Genomic DNA, 21,787 nt, shown 5'->3' with positions numbered 1-21,787 from the left:
TCCACAAGACTAATTTCTTGAGTCTATGATTTTTAAGAGTTGGTGGTACTAAGACTTGATTTTTATATTCCATTAATATTACTTTCTACGAGTCCATGAGATTCTGACTCTCAGTTTTTATTATCCTAAGATTCTACAACCATGATTCTAACATGCTGGTATCATTAGAATGACACTTAAACCTGAAAAATTCCAAGCTGCCACCACCTTGATGTGAAAGTGACTGTCAGACTATGTCCTCATGTGACACGTGGAACCTACGTCAGAGCCACGGTATCTGAACTTGGTTGGGGAAGGCAGAGTGGCTGTGAAGAGAAAGAGGACGGTCCAGCTGAGATACAGGCTCCCAAAACACAACTCGAGGCTTTCCAAACACCTCCCTCCACCCAGCCTGCCTCTCTGACTCCACGCTATGGCCTAGAGGTTGAGGATTGTCAGCGGTGCCACAGAGGCAAGGTCCAGCTGTTTCTTGCCATTGTAGCCCCCAGCAGTGGAACAGGGTAGGCGCTGGATAAATCCCGCATGACTGAGTGCCTCCATGGGACTCACTGCAGGATTCTTCCTCCACCTCCTTTCAAACTTCCTTCACCTTTTCTTCCTTTTCCTCTTTCACCTTCCCCCTCCTTCTCCATCATTTCTTAGCAGTATGTTAGAATGTTCAAGTATATTAATTATATAATCCTCAAAGGAATCCGATAATGTAGGGATTAGTATCCTCACTTCACAGATGAAGAGCCTGAGGCTAAGAAATGAAAGGACTCACCAAAGTCCACACAGCTGACATGACAGAGAAAGATCAGACCCCAGCTGTCTGACTCCATGTTTTGCTGTTGCTGTTGCTTGGTCACTAACTTGTGTCCGACTCTTTCGTGACCCCATGGATTGTAGCCCACTATGTCCCTCTGTCCATGGGATTTCCCAGGCAAGAGCACAGGATTGGGTAGCCCATTCCTTCCCCAGGGGCTTTTCCTGATCCAAGGATCGAGCCTGCGCCTCCAGCTTTGCAGGCAGAGTCTTTACTGCTGAGCCACCAAGGAAGCCCCAGTCCCCGTATTTTGTACTCCTTCACTCCACAACTGCCTTATACTGTTCATTTTTTAAAATTGAAGTATAATTGATTTATAATATTGTATTAGTTTTAGGTATATGGCATAGCGACTCAGTATTTTTACAGACTCTATTCCATTATAATGTTCTTCATAATAACAAAAACAACTTCTTGAGAGATTTAAGAAAACCAGTGCCTACAGAGAAGGTCTACAAGTCCCATTCCTGAATTTAACTCCAATGAATGTCCTCAACCAATACCAACTCTCATTCCGAATTTCTAATAATTAAGGGTCTACCACAACCAACTGCTCATCTCATTTTCTAGCTTTTCCTCTTCCTCCAAAGAGTGCTGTACATGGCATGTGTTTATTTTCAATTACAGCAAATTAAACTTAATTTTGTTTTGAGAACTATTTTTTTTTTAGAATTTCACAGCCCACGGTGAGATAATTGAGACCCTGCTGTTTCTGGAAGCACTATTAAGAGAGAGCAGGCCTAGGTTTGGCACAACCTTGGAGGAAGTCATCCTTAACCCCTCCCTTTCCTGTGTCCCACCATCACTGTTTCTCCAATCCATCCACTCCCTTGCCACTTCCCTAGCCTAGAAGATCTTCTATTGGCCATTGGAACAATTTTGATAACCTACTACCCGGCCACCAGACTCCCCTCTCCCCTTCCCCTACTCCCCTCTCTGCCTTTCTCAACCGCAGATCTGATCAAGCCCACTCTCTTCTCAAGAGTTACCAGCAATGTTGCAAACACAGATTACTTGATGGAAGCTCTAAGGTTGTATAGGTTCCATCCCTAGACTCTGTCTCTAGCTTCACCTCTGGGCCCACCCTCCAGGCAGGATGCACTGTTCCATCTCCCATTCTCCACTTGGAAGGCCCTTCCTCCATCCAGCCGCCCTTCATGGCTCACACAGACAGATCTCCTCTCTTCTTCCTAACATGCTGTGATGCTCCAGTTTCAGTACCAGCTTCTCTGTATGACCTCACGGTGCACATCTGTCTCATTATCAGACCAGCAGAGCTTCAGATCAGAAAGACGTCCTATCCATTGGAGACTGTCCAGACTGTGGAACACAGTAACTCCACAAAGAAAAGAAAGAGGGAAGCCAGAATAAACCGAAAGAGGGATAGACGAGGCAAATAAGGAGGCAAAGACAGACAGTGGGAAAGCAGAATGGCAAAGCAGAAGCAAGGAAGAGAGGGGAACGAAGGTGAAATTTATATCAAATCTGGGAAACTGCCCTTCTTACTCATCTTTGATTATTTTCTTAATATGATAATCATGTCTGAAATAATATGGGCCACCAGAATTGCTTATATAAAAATTTTCCATACTCAAAATATTCTTATTTTTTATGGGAGACAGATGTGCGTAGTGTAGAGTTTCCCAAAGTAAGCTACATAGAAAATTCAGTGCTAGTCGCTCAGTGCTAATTGCTCAGACTCTTTGCAATCCCATGGACTATAGCCTGCCAGGCTCCTCTGTCCATGGGATTCTCCAGACAGGAATACTGGGAGTGGGCTGCCATTGCCTTCCCCAGGGGAACTTTTTGACCCAGGGTTGGAACTTGGATCTCCCGCCTTTCAGGCAGTTTCTTTACCATTTGATCCACCAGGGAAGCCCCATATGAAACATTAAGAACTAAATAAAAATAAATTAAAATCTCTATGACAGGACTTTGTCAGAGCCTTGAATGTGCTTACACATAATTTGATTTCCAAGAAGAGGGTAAATCACTGAAGCAATTCCCAAATTTACTTGACCACACAAAGACATTTTCTCAGAGTTCCAGAATAGCATGTGCACCATGGAAAATGGAAATGTTCTGCTGGTGGAATGATTGTGGAGTCAATACTCTGGGAGTCGAGAGCTGGGGGTTTCAGGTTGAACACCCTTACATCTTTATTACAAGATCGAGGCCTTTGCCATGACATTCCCCCTGTCAGAGACTTCAGTGTTTTATCTCAAAGAAATAAGGAGGGTCAGGTGCGATGGAGCCTGAGGTCCCTTCTAGCTCAGTTCTAACATTCTACGGTTCTCTGATGAAAAAACAGACACAAGCTTGGGGCCGTGGTTTCGTGCCAACCACTTCCTCTACGTGGAATGTCCCCTTTCCATTTCCATGCAGCCAGATCCTTCCCTCCAATGCCACTGCCTGCCCCGACCCTGCGGGCAGGAGAAGAAGGGGGCAACAGAGGATGAGATGGTTGGATGGCATCACTGACTCAATGGACAGGAGTTTGAGCAAACTCCAGGAGCTGGTGAAGGACAGGGAAGCTTGGCACGCTGCAGTTCACGGGGTCACAAAAGTCAGACATGACCAAGTGACTAAACAGCAGCAACCCTCTCCTGGGCACTTGGGCTGGCCCGCGCTCACTCTCAGGCTTCCTGTGGAGCATTTCATTGCCAGAAGAGGCTGCCTGGAATATAGCTCACATATACCTTTGTGAATTCATTCACTCTTTGAGGGCAATTATATCGGGGTCACAAAGGTGGCAAGACACAGTCTCCTATATGCCTCTGCCCACTTAGCCTGTGGGGATACGTCAGAGCCAGGCACATCCTCCAAAAGAGCTCAAGACAATGGCTTAACTGAGGACAAAATCTATCATTGTTAAATCCCTTTTAGAGACTATTCAATGTTTAAACCCATGGTTTCAAGTCATTCTTTTAAAGCTTTGGAACCCTTAACTCAACTCTTAAACTAGAGTAATAAAGCCAAGGAGATACAGTGGATCTCTCTAGGCGGATGGCAAGGTGAGGATGGACTCAGTTTGTTTTCAAGGGCATGATAGCTACTTCAGTGTATGCTACATTGCATAAGTTACTTACCAAATATTTGGTTTTTATAACTATAATTGCCGAGGCCAAGGTCAAGGAAAAAAAAAAGACTGAGTCCATTTAAATTTGATTTAGGACAAATGACTTAGAAATTTAGCAAACTCTGCATTAAAGCACATGTCTCTGCCTTGGGTCTTTTTTCTAGCAAGAACTGTTCACTGGTCCACCACATCCTACTATTAAAACACTTATTACCCAAGTAACATACATTCGTTAAAGAAATATTAGGTGCTACAGGTAAGTATAAAGGAGAGACTGAAATTCACTCATAGCCTATCACCCAAGATAATCACTCAAATATCAGGGATCTTTTTTAGAATAGCATGCTATACACAATATTCTGTACCTTATGCTTTTTTAAATCTTAGGTTACCAAAAAATTTATCCATATCAATAAAAGTCGTCATGAGTGCCATTGATCCAGCATGTAGGGTGTGCCAAGCATGTTGCTAAGTGCTTTATGCACGTGGCCTCCATCCTCACAGCCGGACATCGGGAGGGGCCGCTGCTGGCCCCGTTGTTTCCCAGGTTCCCTCTTTGCACCCCGCCCTCTAGCGTATTGGTGCTCTCCCGCCAGCATTCTGAATGACTCTAGATGTTCCACGCTTTGTTTTGCTGTTTCTTTTTCTTCCCCAAACACTCCAATAGAGTTCCTATTTTTCACACAAATAATTAATTACTTCTTAGAAAGGGAAATTTCTTAAAATGGAAGGATTTACATCTGCTTTTAAAAACCCAGGGACAAAGACAATGATGGTGGTAGAGAAGGGAAGAGGGATCTGCCCCTGCCCCAAGGCAGCCCCTGTTACTCCTGCCTTCCTCCTGGTCACCTCACTGCAGCCCCAGCTGGTCTCCTTACTGTTCCCCGGACACAGGCTGACCTCAGGGACTTGATTCTTGCTGGAATGCTCTCCCCAGATGTCTGCAGGGCTCTCCCTGGACTTTCTACAGACCTCTGCCCCATCCCAGCATCTCACTGAGGACCGCCACTGCCCATCTACCGAGTCAGCCCGCCCTCTCCCGTCACACGACCCTCCGCCTCCACCTGCACACTATATGCTTGCTTGTTTATTTACTTCCCTTTTCGCTCACGAGAATGTCAGCTCCAAGCAGGTAGGGGCTGAGTCGATTTTGCTCACTGCTGCATTTACAGCTCCTAGAACAGTGTCTCACACAGAACAAGTGCTCCATAAACAATGCCTGTTCGTTTCTTAAATGAAAGAACGAAAGTCACATTTCATAAAAGGTTGTATTCAATAAAGATTTCTGCCAATGCCCCAGGAGAGTGTCTTTTTCCCTTCATTCTTGCCAAGACTGGATGCTGGCATTAAAAAAAAACGCATTCTGAGGATGTTGTGTGGCATCGCATTGCTATGTTCATTTATTTGATTACTAGGGAACGTGACTATTTTGTTTTTGTGTAGGTTTATGGACCAGCCTCATCTCATTTGTATCACTGCTTTTTTTCTCTTTTTAATTAATTTTTATTGGAGTATAGCTGCTTTGCAGCGCTGCACTAGTCTCTACTGTACAGCAGAATGAATCAGCTCTGTGCACACAGGTCCCCTCCTTTCTGGATTCCCTTCCAGTTTCGGTTGCCACAGGGCGCTAAGGAGGCCCCCTGAGCCACACCGCAGGTCCTCATCAGGCATCTATTCCATATGCAGCGCCAATAGTGTGTAGACGTCAATCCCAGTCTCCCGAGTTGTTCCACCCCCTCTTTCTCCCCAACCCAGTCTCCCCATCCCATTTGCAGCTGGAAGACCCCTTCCCTGATCACATTTTGGCAACAGATGATCTTATGACCATATCTGGGCTCATGTTTCATTAACAGAGAGAACTCTGCCTTGGGCATTTCCTTCTATGTTTATCACTTTTCTCCTTTCTACCTGTTGTCAACTACATTCAATACTCCTTTAAACGCTCATGTGTATGCGTGTGTGTATGTAAAGAGAGAGATTATATTTAGATACCAGTCTGTGTACACAGAGAGAATACACACGTACGTGTTCTCTCTCTCTCTCTCTCTCTCTCTCTCTCTCTCTCTCTCTCTATATATATATATATATATATATATATATATATAACATAATATATATTCTATCTAGCTATTGCTTTTCTCTTGCAACATCTGCCTATCACAATTCATGCCACCTCCAGCCGTCTATTTCCTGAGCTACTTTTAAACCTGCTACTGTTACCAGAAGTGGCTTTGGCAATACTATTCTTAAGAAAAGTAAGACTGTGGTTCTTGGCTGGAGCTCAGAGTGAGAAAGGAGCTTTTTCTATGACCACTGGTCCTAGTCTCAACAACACAGGAACTTCAGTAACTGAGGGTCCAAATAAACATGCTGAGCTGAGGACTCCTGCTGAGGCACTGTGAAGTTAAATTTCTATTTTAAGCGGCTATGGAGTTGGCAGCCAGAAAGCACCGGAAGAGTGGAAGATACTCATGATGCTGACAGATAGAGACAGAGAGAAAGTAAAATGCAGGTTATTAAGGAGATTTAAGAAGCATCCCTCCAGTAGCACCATTTATAACATCTCCTGGAACACATAAGATAGATGCCATTCTCATTTAGGCATATACAAGACCGGGATTAAGGGCACAGCTGATGTGATGGAATGCTTAAACATTTGCAACAATGTACCTGGACTAAAACAATAGAGAGCAAACAGCAAGAATCCACCTTGATTTGGGGAAGCCATCAAGCTGCTAAGGACTGGACCATGCCTTACGGCGTGTGTGGGGAGAGGGCAGTTCAGTGGAAGGACGTTATGGTTGGTGCCTGATATGGGTTTGAGATGTCATGCTATCACTAACTGCATACCTTGGGGCAAATCTTTGCACCTCTGAGCCATGAGGTTCTCATCTGGAAGATGGGGAGAATAATTCCAAATTCAGAAAGTGACTGAAGCCTGAATAAGATGAAACATGGTAAGATATGCAAGCAGTTGGCAAGATACATGATAAAGACAAGACAGAGGAGAGTCATCGTGAGGAGGAGAAGGATAAACAAGGTTCACAGGAGCGCGTGCAGCCTGCTGTCTATCAGCTGCTTGCCCATAGACATCTGCTGAATACCCAGACCTTACTGAAAGCGAAAGATTAGAGCATCAAACCAAGAGGTACAATGACACAGCTGCAGGGGACGAGGGCACCACAACCAACTCAGGTACAGTTTGATCCTAAAGAGGAAAAAATGTATATGTAAAAAAAATGAGAAAGTTGACCCAGACCATATTGGAGATGACTTTTCAGCCCTGAGGCCGAAAAGCCCTGATGAGTTTTTGATGATTGTACAGCTATTCACATATCTGGTTTCAGACACACGGTGACAGAAAGAATTAAAAAGTCTGCCTCAATCACTTTGAATTTGTGGCCTCTTCCCACTCTCTTAATCGCTCCCCTACCTGCTGGTATCACATTGCCACATCAGGGGACAGGATTGGCAAAGATGACTGAGAAAGCTCATCTGCAAGGTCGTGCCTCGAACCTAGGGATAATCTCTTTCCTACAGAACGGTTCCAGTTGGGGAACAAAGCTGGGGCATGGGCAGTATCTCGTCTAGTGCAACAGGGTGCAGTAATAATAAAAAAAGAATAAGACATAATAGTCTACGTTTACATGATGGTGATAATCTGTCAGGCATTGTTCAAAGCACCTATTGTATAAACTCATTAAAACCCCGCAGTGTCTCCATGAAGAGTGGCTACTGCTGTCCGCATTTTGCAGATGAGGAGACTGGCACAGAGAGTTAGGGAATCTGGCCAAGGTCACAGGGGGCATTTGCAGAGGGGGCACACAAAGTCCAGCGACCAAGCTCTCAGCCACTGCACTTTCCAGCAGGGCAGAAATAGTACAAATCGTCAACATGACTGGCTCCGCGTGCGGTCTTGACTGAGCGGCATCACAGCAGTAAGCACTGAATGGGGGGGGTGGGGATACTGCTCATGCGCGAGCTTGCTGAGAACATGCAACAGGATGTCTGCATCGAGGGCCCGTTCCAGCACAGAGAACTGGAGACATGCCTGGCACACACACTCCTCCACTCCAGCACTGGCTTTCCAATTGTGATATTTCAGCCATCTCTAAACACTGTGGGTGAAGACCCTTCCAGATCTCCTCAAGTTCCATCCTAGGCTCTGCCTAAGTGTGTATAATTCCCACTGTCAGAAATGAGAGGAGAGGGCAGGAAAGATTGCACCTGATCTAGAAATGTTTTCTTCGGGGATCATTTGTAAGGCTTCGCTTGACTCTGAATGATGCTGTCCTGGTGATATGCATTCAGAATAAAATTCCTGATGACCCCTCTCAGCGACACCACCCTCCCCACCTAGCCTCATCTATCCCTGGCAATGGCATATGATGAGGCCCACTGCCATCTCAAGGAGTCATGTTTCCAAAATTTGTCCCAGCAGAAAAACCATATTACGCGCCCCTGCTGGGTAATGTGCATTTCCATCTTTCCCTGAATTCCCAATACACTGAAGTGCTGATTTTCTTTTCTTTTATTTTTTTAATGATTCCTCTGTTTTGTGTAGATGTTTCTATAGTGTCAGCTAAGGTTTCATGTGGGTCCGTCCCCTACCATGCACCTGTAAATTCAGAACCCATGAAATTCTGTGAGAAGTTCAGCTTATCAACCACTGTGTAAACCCAACGTACTTACTTAATGTAGAGTCTCTGTCACAGTGCTCAGACACTCTTCCAAACTCATCTTGGGGTTTCCGGAATCTCTAGGGATCCCACAGCCCATGAGAAATTCACATGTGTAAGAACTGACCACTCAGAAGCTGGAGCTCTCTAAACAGCAATCGTATCCTAACTGTCTGCCCTCCCTCCATCTGAATCAGCTTGTAGTTTGTAACTCGGCAGCTCCACAATACCCCCTGGATCCATTATTTCTCAGAGAGGTTCCCACTGGCTCATTCGCAGGACCTCTGAAAGGCTAGATAAATTATATCTCAGAAACCCCTCTGGGCCAGCATTGGGTTAACCCTTACAAAGGGTTCTAGCTGTTCAGATGGGCCATTTACTGGGAGCCCCGCTGCTCCGACCTTTGCAGTTGGGGAACTGCAAACATGATTGCGTCTTGCTTTTGTTAATTGCCTTATGCATCCACCTCCTCACCCTTGGGGGGCATGCAGTCTCTTAGCGGTTCCCAAGATGGCCCTGACATTGTTGTATACAGCTCTGCACCCCGTGAGAAAATCTCCACAAACTGAGAACAAGATTTGTTCAGAATGATGCCTTTTGTGTCCACCACAGGCCTTCTTTCCTACGGGTGTCTGCCTGTGGGCAGCAGACAGGCTGGGCGGTTTACCACTCTTGACTTTCTCACACCCTGTCTTTTCCAGTATGTTCTCCTTCAGGCCACCTGCAGTCTCCAAAAGATAGTTCCTTTGAGAAATAAAGATCCCTTCACCCTCACATGCAAAAGAGAAATTAATTTCACTTTTCCTCAGCCTCATTATCTTCTTAATTGTCTTCTCTGCCCCCTCAGTAGCAAGGACTGTCTATGGATTTCTAGGCAGCCTTTCTAGGCTACCATGTTCCAAGAGGACAGTGGGTTTCATGCTACCACTTAATCACTCCGATATTAAGCGTTACAAGAAAGGCAGAGCTATCCCACTCAGCAACCCTATGTTGAGTCACAATCTGTGCCCTGAGTCATGACTTCGTCTTGATTTGCTTTTGAGAAGACATCTGTACCTTATGATGAAGCGTGACTATCATGGATGGGTCTCTCTCTCTGCTTTTGCAAGAATTTTGTCATGCACCATTTCCACAAAGCTGAGCAAATCCCTTCTGTAAAGCAGGCCACTGTATGGTCCTTCTCAGTTTGCAGAAGGCAAGGTCAGAGAAGGGCAGATGCGTTCTCAACGTAGTCCAAATACAGGGTGGTACGAGCTAGGACTAGAATCAGGTACCCTGAGTCCCTGTGGTCTTAGTATATGAGACTCGGAGTTAATGAAGACATAAAACAAAAAGATATTGTCTCTGATCTCCACCACCTTATAGTCACAGCCTCCTCCCTCCCACCATCACCACTTCTGTGTCTTCCTTGAATCTTCCCTTTCCACAAAGTCTCCCAGAACTTCTGAAATGACTATGATCAGTCCCCCATGAAAGACAATCATTTATGGATTTGCAGATCCCATCTAATCCTGGCAGATTTCATCACCATACCCCCTAAGCCATTTTGTTCAAGGCCTTTCCCAGACAAGAGATGCAGTAAATATTTGCTGATCCTAACAGATTCCAGCTTTCATCCTTTTTCATCAGACTTCATTTCAATTACCTTCTCCCCAGGTATTCATCCCCCTCCTCCTTTTCTAGCTATTTTTCCCCTCTTCAGGTCCTCCCCTCCTCCCTTTAGATTTGGATGTTTCCAGAGTTCACAGCACTCAGAGCAAGACTAGGAATTAAGATTAGAAGCATTCACTGAAATGACTGATTAAAAATGGACATGATGAAAACCCACAGAGAATACGTAACGATGAGCTTCTGTCAATCTCCAAACTCTCCTCAGTGCAGTCCACAGACTACTTACTTCCTAGGCAGGGAGATTTCAAAGGGGAGAGGTCTACATTTCTTACCCCTCACCCTGTATGAGGCCTTTGTGATCTGGCCTCTCCCTACCTTATTCTCATCTTATGATGCTCTCTTTCTCAGGCAAAAGCTTCAGTCCCACCATCCCTTAGATTTCCTGAGGCTGACCCTACCTAGTGACACCATCATTGTTCTCTGCCTTCGATAGAATGTCCCCACGTAATCATGTGGTTGGGTCCTTTCATTTAAATCTCAGTTCTAATATCACCCTCTCCAGAGGGTCTTTTCCTGATGACCCTAAAGTTCTGTGACCTACATTTCTTTCTAGCCTATTAGCCCCCATTTTTATTTGCATGATATTTACTATTATATGAAATTATTCTGCTAGCCCATGTATTTACTCATCTGTTAGCAAGCTCTCCCCACTAGAGCATCAGCTTCATGAGAACAGGACCATGTTGAGCTACATTTCTCCCGTCTAGATCTGAGCTATTCAATACAGTAGCCACTATCCTCATGCAACTGTTTAGATTTTAAACACGAATAAAACTCAAGTAAGATTAAAAACCCATTTATCAGTTACACCACCGATGTTCCAAGGGCTCAGCAGTCCCATGCGGTTACAGGCCACCTTACTGACAGCGTGGACAGCCTATCCAGGGTCACAGAAAGTCCTATGCGGCGGCATGGGTCTACAGCAAGGCTTGAAGAATAGTAGGCAGCCGACAAATACTACTCAAATCAGTACATGAAAGAATGTTCCTTTTAATCCTCACTCAATTCCACCTCTCCTTTCTGTGGCTTACCCTGTAAGTAAGATAAACTAGACAATGTCTAGGCCAACATCCAGCTTGGTGAGAGGCCTGAATGGATATTACAGGAGACAGGGCTGTGAAAACAAGCCCATCCAGTCTGAAAGGGAATACTTGCGGTTATAAGACTGGAAGCGAATTACACTTGTATTGCACGGTCTTAGAGACCCATGGACAGAAGACAGATCTAGTGTCAAGATGAGGAAACAATTCAACAAAGCTCTCCCTGGACAACACAGGCTGGTTTGTGTGACAAAGAAGTCACTATTGCTAGAAGTACTAGAAATGAGGCTGAGTGGCCACGTGTTGCGGTTATTACAAAACGGATTCTTGATTCTTGAATAATGAGAACAATTTGGTTACAGTGAAATATTAAAACACTGAGATTCCTTGATGAATACATCATGAAACATCAATTTCAAAGAGTTAATGATATGCCCCCCAACTCTTCCTGGCATCTACTGAACAACTCAATCCTGTTAGCCATCCACGATGGCTACCATTAACTCAGTGGTACACTGGGAAAGGCAGAGATGCTGGAGCAAGGAGGTCTTAGGCTCAAAGTCTAGCTCCATTGGTTATGTGAAGGGACCTCTCCATCCTTGCACTTCTCTCTTCTGTAAAATAGGGGCTGTATCTGTCTCACTGGGTGAGAAGGAAGGTTAAATAAGAACAAAACTAAAGACCCTGGAACACAGCAGGGAAATTTTCATTTCTAAGAAGGACAGAAGTTTACCGGCCCGTGTATCATTACTGGTGTCCCTACATCGTTGGCAAAGGGGGTGTAATGTTGAAGCCATTATTGCATTGCTTTGAGTGAATATGAAACAATTATCGGAAAGAGAAAGAGAGAGAGAAATTACAGCTGCTGATGAGTCTGGGCTTCAGACGTAACAGCAAACATTTCTAGAGCAACTACCCTGTGTCAGTTTCTGGGGACAAAAGATGCTCCTGAGACCTTTGACCGTACTGAGGGCAAAGCAAGATGCAGGCCCAAAGAGCTAGGAGACAGGGCAAGGAGAGACGCAAGCTAAAACAGAGTGTCAGACAAAATTATATGCAAGGACAGGGTACAAAGAGATTAACTGCAAAATAAGCTGTGGGGAAGACTTCCTGGAAAAGTCATTTGAGCTGCATGTTGAAACACAGGTAGCATTTTTTTAAATGTGAGGCTGATGTTGTGAGATGGAGGAAAGACAGAGGTATTCCTTGCAGAAGGGGTTTGAATGAAGAACAATGAGGGGAATTATTTGGAGAATGACATTTGAAGACCTGTCCTCTTCACATGACCCCTGTCTTGTCTACAGTATGAGTACCTGGAGTTTAGCGGACAATTTGTTAATCTTTAGGTTTTAGCAGGGGGGAGGCGAGGAGGGAAGAAGAGCAGGTGCTTCTAGCCCTGGTGGCCTGCTCAGGCAGCAGGTACTGGTGATCTCATCCAGGGAGCTGGGAGGGGGATAAGCGAGAGGACGCAAATCGGAAACCGCCTCTTCCCACAACCGAAGGCCCCTTAGGCACAGATCTTTCCAGAGAAATGGAGGACTTTCCAGTCAAAAGCATAAACTTTTGTAAGCATTAAGAAGGAGATGTCTTATTTGGAGTGACCAGGGGACAGTGTTTCTCGGGTCCTTGCCCGTACAATTTCAAATATATTCGCTGCAGCCTGAGCTGGGCTGTCTAAACTCAACAGGGGCCCAACAGCTGATTTGGAATCTCTGAGCTGTTTCTTCTTGGTTGAAATGGAGTCACAGCTCCCCCTTCTGGGAGCTAAAGTGCCATCCAGCCCCAGAAAAGCCTGCGTGGAAAGGCTGTACTGCAGATGGGCCCGAAACCCCTGTTTTCTCCCTCCATGCTCACCTGCACCCTGAACCCAAGCACCAAGGAGTCCGGGAGCTCACTTTTGTGTGGGCCTGATCCTGACTTCTTAAGAGCACATCTTTCACAGGACTTTACACTTCCCCTTCCCTGGGACTATAAGTCCCAGTCTTCGTGGGGGTGATGCTTTCACATAGGGGAATGCAATTTGGTGTGGAGGTTGCAATTGTCTTCTGGGAAATATAGCAAGTAGAAAGGATTTCTGAATCTGCACGTGTCTAGGTGACGACATGTATGTGTGTGCTCCTATGACGGCCATACATATGACTGTATAGAGGTAAGTCTCATTAATGTAAAGAAACGAATTTGCCTGAAGTATTTGCATTGCTAGATGGGTGGACACTTGGCTCTCTGGAAAGCAAAGCATTTCTTAATAAAGAGCTCAGGTACAGTCCAGATGCCTGCTGGCTTCTGTCTACTAGGCACGGTCAGTACCGGTCCCTGAAGCGCCTCTGAAGGCACTGGAGAAAGAATGTATGTTCTCTGCATGTGTGTGTGTGTGTGTGTGTGTGTGTCTATCTGTCTGTCTAATGGGGACTGTGATTAAAGCATTGGACCTTTTCTCTCCAGGTCATGTTTCCAGATGGAACAGCTCTGAAATGCATCTCTGAAAGGAGAAGTTTGATGAGGGAAGACGAGTGATTATCTTGGATGGGAGCGCGGTGGCAGGGCAGGGGTGGAGAGCGATATGAGAGGAAAAGACATGGACCTGGGTGTCAGGCACCACAGGCTCTAGACCTGGGCATCCCACCAACTCACTAGAGACGGTTGGGGAGTTCTCACGTCCTCTCTGGCTACAGACTCCTGCTGTCTGCTCCTTAATATTCCTTCCAGCTTTGACTGTCTACGTATTTTTAAAAAAATAAGATGAGAGCAATTCCTAACATGGGGAATCTTTTGCCTTCACACACCCCAGGCAAAGTGAACCGGGGACCTCTGCTCTGACCTAAGGTTCCCAAAGCAGATTCCTTGTGGCCGTGTGAAGGCTTCCGCCTGAGACATCAGCCTCTGACCAGAGAAGAGAGTGTCTGTGAGTGCCTGCAGGTAGCACCGCCCCCCACCCGCCAGGGCAGGTTCCTGCAAACACGTTTGCTTTTATCTCTCCCCGGAAGAGAAATAAATACGTGCAAGTATTTAAGACAAGTATATTTCTACATTCCCCCCTAGAAGGCCTATACAGGGGCCCCTTCCTGCTGAGGCCCAGTACCTCAGCGCTTGCCCTCTGGAGCCTCACTGCCTAAGAGCTGAATGCTGCCTCTTACCTTGGGAAAGTAACAGCTGCCGGAGTCTGGAAGCCATGCTAACAGCCGTGAAACTCAGCATTTTTTGCTGAGTAGGGCAAGCCTTTAAGAGGCATCCGGGAATCAAATCAATGGCTGGCCCCGGAGTCCAAGCCTAACAGGACCTGGCCAGGGAGGCCAAGGGACTTAGCGGGGCCGCCTCCTAGGAGGCGGAGGAAAGAGGAAAGAGGGACTGTCTTCGTTACTGAGATTCTTCCCACCCCCGTGTGCCCTTGGCAGTTTGTTGGAGCCGAGCAAGAGATGCGAGGTGCACATCAGCAGCAGTTTTAAGTCAATTACCGCCACATTCCACCATAAGTTCCCCACCCACAACCAGTTCCCAAATTGTAGGTCTCCCTCAGTACTGAAACACAGACACACACAGATGCGCGCACGCGCGAACACACACACACACACACACACACACACACACACACACACACACACACACACTGCCTCTCTGCCTTCTCCCAGTACCCTCCTAAGCCCAGGAGAGCCATGCGGAGGCACAGTATAGGAAAAGATTCTCTTGGGACTGCCCAGGCCTGGACTGGGGAAGGGAATGAGGGATCTGTCTTAGGAAAGTGCCCCATCCATCTCCTACCATGTTTCCCAGAGCTGCCCCCAAATGAGATTTCCTCTGTGATTCTCTGTAGCTATGATGGATGAGCAAGTCCCTGAGGGCCCTTTCTCCTCTCCCTTGAGGGGGATCCATGCAAACTTGCCCAGATCCTCCCCAGAGCACCAGAAGCAGGAGGGGTTGTAATGCTGTTATGATTACAAGCAGAGAGAGGCAGGGTAGACTCTACCCGGACTTGCCAAGCCCCAGATGAGCCCACAGATGACTTCTCTCCTTCCGTCACCCACTACCCAGTGACTCCAAATTCCCACCAGAATCCTGGAATCTGCCCAGTGTGGGATTTAAAGTGACAGCGTCTCATTGCCTCAGTTTGGCCATTTCTCTTTCATATTAAACCGTGAGTCCAAGTGCAGCAGATCTCCATCCTTTGGAGAAATCTTCCTTCAAGGGTGCCAGCACTGGGCTGAATAAGGTACCATCCCGGTTCCCAGAATCCTCGCCAAATCCCAAGCCCAGAGCCCCAGAGGGAGTCCACAGCGGGTTTCCCGATGGCTACGTGATCCTAAAACAAGGATCCGATTCCCTGTGCGCCGGAGAGACCTAATTAAAAAGAGACAAGAGCGCACATACAAACACACACGTACAAACATGCACACACACACATCGGGCCTTAAGTAGGTTATAGGACCTCTTTTCACCCCTCCCCTACACACACACACACACACACACACAAACACACATCACAAACACACGCATCGAACGCAAACGACGCCGCACACGCAAACACACACTAGCACCATATCAAGTTCTCACCATGGTACACACGTCGGGAGCGCGCTAGGAACACACACGCCACTTACTGAGACCCGCATTTAACCCTCTGCGCCCCAGAATACGGAGACACCCCTCCCTCCTGGGGACCTGCGAGGACTTGCAGGCGGCGGGGCGGCCGAGGGCAGCGCGGAAGGGTGCAGGGAGGGGGAGGGGCCGGGCGGGCGGGGGCGCCCCGCATGCGGTCCCGGGCGGTCTCCAAGGGCAGCGGGGCTGCCGGCGCGGCGCCCGGCGCTGCCTTACCTGGAGTCAATGTCCGTCTTTGGCGGAGAGCTGCGGGCGGACGCTTTTTATTCGGCTCGGAGGGAACTTGGGAGAGCCCTGCGTCCAGCTCGCATACCGGGAACGGCGCGGGGACTGCAGGCGCGGGGGTACCTGGCTCCTAGCAGCCCGGCTCATACTCAGCCGTCAAGACCCCTTCGCTGGTCCCGAGGACAGGCATGAACCCCGGCTCCGGAAGGCGGTCACTACTGCCTCTGCCTCCCGGCTCCCCGGCGGTGGCTCGCTCGCTCGCTCCCTCTCTCGCCCGCTCGCTCGCCTGCGCGTGCCTCCTCCCTCCCTCCCCGCGCCAGATCAGTTCGCAGCCGTGGGGCCCGGGCGCGAGGCGGCTAGCGAATGGAGAGGGAAGTCCAAGTGCGCCGCGGTCTCCGGGCGGGGAGCAGCGGGGGCCGGGCTACGCGGGGGGCGGGACTTACGGCGACGGGCGAAAATGAATGGGGGAGCGGCTGCCGGGGGGCGGGCGGGGCGGAGCCAGGAGCCGGGGTTTATTCCGAGGAGTGTTTCGTGCATCTTTAGGCGGAGGAGGAGGAGCGGAGAGAGGACGGAGGAAGGGAGGCCTCCCCCGCGGAGGGAGGGGCGGCCTGGGTGGGCTGAAGCCAGAGCCGCCGGGGAGTCGCGTGGGTCCGGGGCGAGGGTGGCGCGCCTCCGAGTCTGAGCACCCGGAGGGACTGCATGTGGCGTGTATGCGCAGACCCCCGCGTCGTGATGCTCTTCAGCGTGTCTGGAGCTGTGCGCGTCGCGAGCATCCGAGTGTTTCTGGGTATGCGGGTGCTTGTGTGTCGGTGCGTAACTATCCGAGTGTGGTTTTGTCTGGGGAGGTGCCCGTGCGGGTCCGTTTGTATCTAGTGCCTCTCTGTGAGTACTTAAGGCTGTTTGTTTTTCTGTATGTGTAGGCACGGGCCCGTGTAACCTCCCAGAATTAAGCGAGGGCTTCTCTACGTGGGCAGGACGTAGGAGAGAGACGCTGAGGAGACGCAAAGTTCTCTCCATACCAGAGAGAGAGGAAAGGGGCGAGGATACGGAGGCGAAGGCATTGGTACACAGAACCAAAGACTCCCCATTTAGTCTGAGATGCCGGCTGGGGCTGCTGACACGGGGGCCTCTTCCTTAAGTAGAGACGAAGGCCAGAACACAATCTGAATTCTCACACAGTGGATATTCTGTGTGCTTGCTTACTTTGCTTCCTTTTTAAAAATTTAACCCAAATCAGCAGTGAGGGCTCCTGAAGTCCCTGGAAGCCGAGGCAAGGGTCGGCATCGATGAAGGTACCAGATGAAGGGGCAGGGAACAATAACAAAAAATTGACAAGAAATTTAAAGGAAACCAGATTCAGTAAAAGTGCTGGCTCTAGACAAGTCAGAATCCTACAGCTATGTGATCTTGGCCAAATCACTTACCTCTTAAGTCTTAATTCCTCAACTGTATAACAGGAAAATATAACTACCTACTAACATGGTTGGTGGAATACTTAAATGAGTTAATACATCTAAGAAAATTTGGACTACTCTCTGGCACATCCTGAGTGCTCAAAGCATGCTACCTTTAACTACAGTTGCTATTGTTACTAATGTTATTATTATCCAAAGGGTGATAAGAGACAGATGTGATGATTAGACCTAAAAGATCTAGAGGCTAGTGAATTAATTAGAGGAAGAGGAGTCTTGAAACAAAATGGAAAGTACATTCTTGAGTGAGGAATTGAGAACTTGAGAAGAAAATATTTAATTGGCGAGGTGGAAAGGGAAAAGAGATGAAAAGAGAATGAGCATGTGTCTGAGAAGTGCAGGCCTGAGGAGAGAAGGAGGAGATAGAGTGACCAGTAGCCAGTTCAAAGTTCCTCCTTCCTTCTCCTCTCTCCTCCAAAGGACGGGCAGTCAGCACCACGGACAGCTCTCCGGCCACTGACCAAGGGAGGGATTTTCTGCTTCTTCCTAGTAGAAACGTCTCCCATTTTCGCTTGGACAATTCTCTCCTCCCCTTAGCTTTCGGCTCAGGTTCAGATCCTGGGCCATGGTTCCTGAAATAGTCCTGTCTTTGATTCTGACCACAAAGAAATACACTCACAACACACACTGCTTCTCTCGTGCATGTCACTATGCAGCCCCAGGTCACTATCTCCTATTTCTCTTATTGCTTGCTGCTGCTTCCGTTCTCTTCTGCCTTTCCTCTTCCCCCACCACCACCCCCGGGGTCTTGCTACCCCCTCTTTCTTTCTTTTTTTTTTTCCTTCTCTTTCTTTCTGCTTCTCCATGATCTCCCAGCTCAAATATCCCACCTTAAGTCATATTAGGCTACAGCAGCCCTGCTGGGAATGCAGCTCTGAAATCAGTCTGAAACACCTAGTTAGGGAGCTTCAGAGAAGGACCAAGGTACCAACTAATTCCTTTTAATTTTTCTGTCTTAATCAAACTCCCAAGATGGGCTGTGGTCCAGATGACTTAGGAAAAGGGGACTTAACACTATGGAACATTTTCCTATCATCCTCTCCTGCCCAAGCACAGTCAATATTTCCCTCAGGAAACATAGAGCCCTTTCAGATTCTGTTTACTGTTATAGAGAAAAAGAAAAAGGAGAACGAGAAGGTTTGAACTTTTCCTATGCATCAGGCATTTCATTTGGGGCATCCCTATATTATCTTTCACAATTTAAAAAAGGTTTTGAGATACGAGATAGGTAACAGTATACCAAGGTACAGATAGTAGATGATGGAGTCAGGAATTCCACACCCAAATTGACTCTAAAATCTTTACTGTGTCATCTGAGAATAATAGGGAAGCTTGAGGGTGATTGAAAGAGCTTAGAATTTAATAGGGTCCCCAAATTCAACTCTAAATATCAACTTAAATGTCTGAGACCATGGCATCCTCTGGGCCAATGGAGTATTTATCAGCTCTTGTACCTGGAAGAGGAGATGAAGGCTTTGCATGGACATATTTAAGACTCACTCAAGCCTCATGGTTTCTGACTTTTGAATAAAACTTCAGCCTTTCTAGGTCTTAGTTCATTTGCATTTGGCTCTATCTAGAGGCTTTGTTTCTATGAAGAAAGGCTAAAGGGGGCGTTTTTTAAAGTCTCCAAAGACTCTTTGGTCATCAGAAAAGTTCTCAGTGCAAAGCATTCTTAATGACTTACGGAGGAAGCAGTCGGAACCATATGGATAACATTTCTGCAGAAATACACACGGGTGGGAAAAGGTTTAGAGGCCAAAAATATATTTCTTTTTTTTTTTCTTCTTTGCCAAAGAAAGAACATTTAAGGCAGCTTGAGATATGTGAGAAATGTCTTGTTCTTTCTTTGGGGTGGGTGTTGGTGAGCAGCTGTTTGCTATTCCCACTGAATTTACCAAGGACTTGTATGATGAGGGAGGTGCCAAAGGATTAGGATAGACTCAAGAAAGAACTTCCTGTCTGTAGATCCTGGGTGATACTAGAACGGGACCTTTCCCCAAGGACATTTAATGAGACAATGGGATGGCACTTTTTTAGTCTTCAAAACATGATAGTTTGATAAGCATTGGATTATATTTTTAGAGTCATGGACCGCTTTGGGAACCTCACAATTTCTATGGATCCTCTCTCTTGTGAAAAATATATATATTTTAAGTGCCTATAAAATTTTGCATGGAATTTTATAGAATCCCTCTCTGCCAGTCTCATTCATGGATGTCTACACCTGGACTCTGGCTTCAAGACATATAGAGTAGATGGCTTTTATGGTCTCCAGCCTGACCTTATTATATTTTATAGATTGTTTCATTTATATATGAACTTAAAATATTGGAAAACAGAAGTCAACAAGAAAAACAAAAAACTGGTCAAACTGTCTCCCCCCACAAATAGACAAGAAATACAGATAAATGTTCAGGGCTAAACTGAAAGTTTTACTTTCTCCTCCTTAAATAAAGATAAGAGTTGGCCCTATTTGTGAAGAAATTAAAGGATGCTTTCTCCTTGGAAGAAAAACTATGACAAACCTAGACAACATGTTAAAAAGGAGAGATATCACTTTGCCAATGAAAGTTGATATAGTCAAAGCTATGGTTTTTCCAGTAGTCATGTACAGATGTGAGAGTTGGACCATAAAGAAGGCTGAGCACCGAAAAATTGATGCTTTCAAATTGTGGTGCTGGAGAGTCCCTTAAATATCTAGGAGATCAAACCAGTCAATCCTGAAGGAAGTCAGCTTGAATATTCATTGGAAGGACTGATGCTGAAGCTCCAATACTTTGGCCACCTGATGCAAAGAGCTGACTTAACTGGAAAAGTCCCTGATGCTGGGAAAGATTGAGGGCAAGAGGAGAAGGGGATAACAGAGGATTAGATGGCTGAATGGCATCACCAACTCAATGGACACGAGTTTGAGTAAACTCCAGGAGACGGCGAAGGACTGGGAAGCCTGGTGTGCTGCAGTCCATGGGGTCGCAGAGTCAGAAACGACTGAAAAGTGCAGGAATCTGAGCTACCTGCTGCTGCACTGAAAGTCTGAGTTTACTACTCCTATCAAATCTCAGAGGAGTTAAAATTCCTTAATCTGGAATGTTTTGGGTTTAGAATAGACCGAACAAAGGCAGAAAAATATCCACATTAGTTAAGTGCCTATGGAATGTGAGGTGATGCGAAAGAGTCAGAAGTAAATAGCTTCCCTGGTCTCTATCTTACAGGAGGCTGAAGTCCACAGACAAGCCAAACTTTTCCATAAATGATCACAATGCACCACATAATGTAGCTTTGGCACATTCAAGGTCTACAGGAGATGCTACAAGAGAAAAGAGGAGGAAAAATTTGCTTCTACGAGATACAACATTTGGCACTTACTGAATTCTTTTTTATGGGTTTCCCTCATAGCTCAGTCAGTAAAGAATCTGCCTGCAATGCAGGAGACCTGGGTTCGATTCCTGGGTCAGGAAGATCCCCTGGGAAAGGAAATGGCAGTTCACTCCAGTATTCTTGCCTGGAAAATCCCACAGACCGAGCCTGGTGGGCTACAGTCCATGGGGTTGCAAGAGTCGGACACAATTTAGCGACTAAACCACTGAATTCTTTTTATTTTGTTTTAAAATAAGTTGAATGAGTAAAAACTAATATTTACTGAGTGATTAGCATGTATGAGCAACATTCAAGCCTTCCATGTCTTTCATCAAGATTTTTATGGATATCTCCCTAATTGAATAAAAATTAAAATTCATTTTCTCTCTTTCTTTGCCCTTCCATTTCCATCCTTACCCTGTCCCCAAATTGCTGGAACAGTATGCTTAAAACACAACTTTTAGCCAGCATTCTACTTATCCAGAGCCTGGAGGATGTATAATTATATACCAAAATATAAAAATATCAAAACCAGAACTTTTCTGCCCAGGACTCGGAGCCTTCTAGCACCTGGCCTCTGTGTTCTTTACCATCTTATTCATAGCTAATTATCACCTCTGTACTTTCTCAGTTGGGCTTTCCTGGTGGCCCAGCAGTAAAGAATTCACCAGCCAATGCAGGAAACTCAGCTTTGATCCCTGGGTTGGGAAGATCTCCTGGAGAAGGAAATGGCAACTCACTCCAGTATTCTTGCCTAGGAAATCCTATAGACAGAGTAGCCTGGCAGGCTGCCGTCCATGGGGCTGCAATGAGCCGGACATGACTGAGTGACTGAACAACAGCAACAACCTTCTCTGTTAGCAAAA

At 46.5% G+C, this 21,787-nt stretch overlaps 1 protein-coding gene across 1 annotated transcript in view; it reads right to left on the bottom strand.

The window, feature by feature from the left end:
- The window catches only part of BRINP1 (BMP/retinoic acid inducible neural specific 1), a 200,643-nt gene extending 184,285 nt beyond the window's left edge, over positions 1–16,358 (bottom strand). The window contains exon 1 of the mRNA XM_027964072.3: positions 16,081–16,358. The gene's annotated coding sequence lies outside the window, so the exon portion shown is untranslated. The remainder of the gene's footprint in view (positions 1–16,080) is intronic.
- Between the last annotated feature and the right edge of the window lie 5,429 nt (positions 16,359–21,787).

Source organism: Ovis aries, chromosome 2, assembly GCF_016772045.2.
Source record: "Ovis aries strain OAR_USU_Benz2616 breed Rambouillet chromosome 2, ARS-UI_Ramb_v3.0, whole genome shotgun sequence".
NCBI classification, from domain to species: domain Eukaryota; kingdom Metazoa; phylum Chordata; class Mammalia; order Artiodactyla; family Bovidae; genus Ovis; species Ovis aries.
This window is presented reverse-complemented; position numbering and strand designations above follow the sequence as displayed.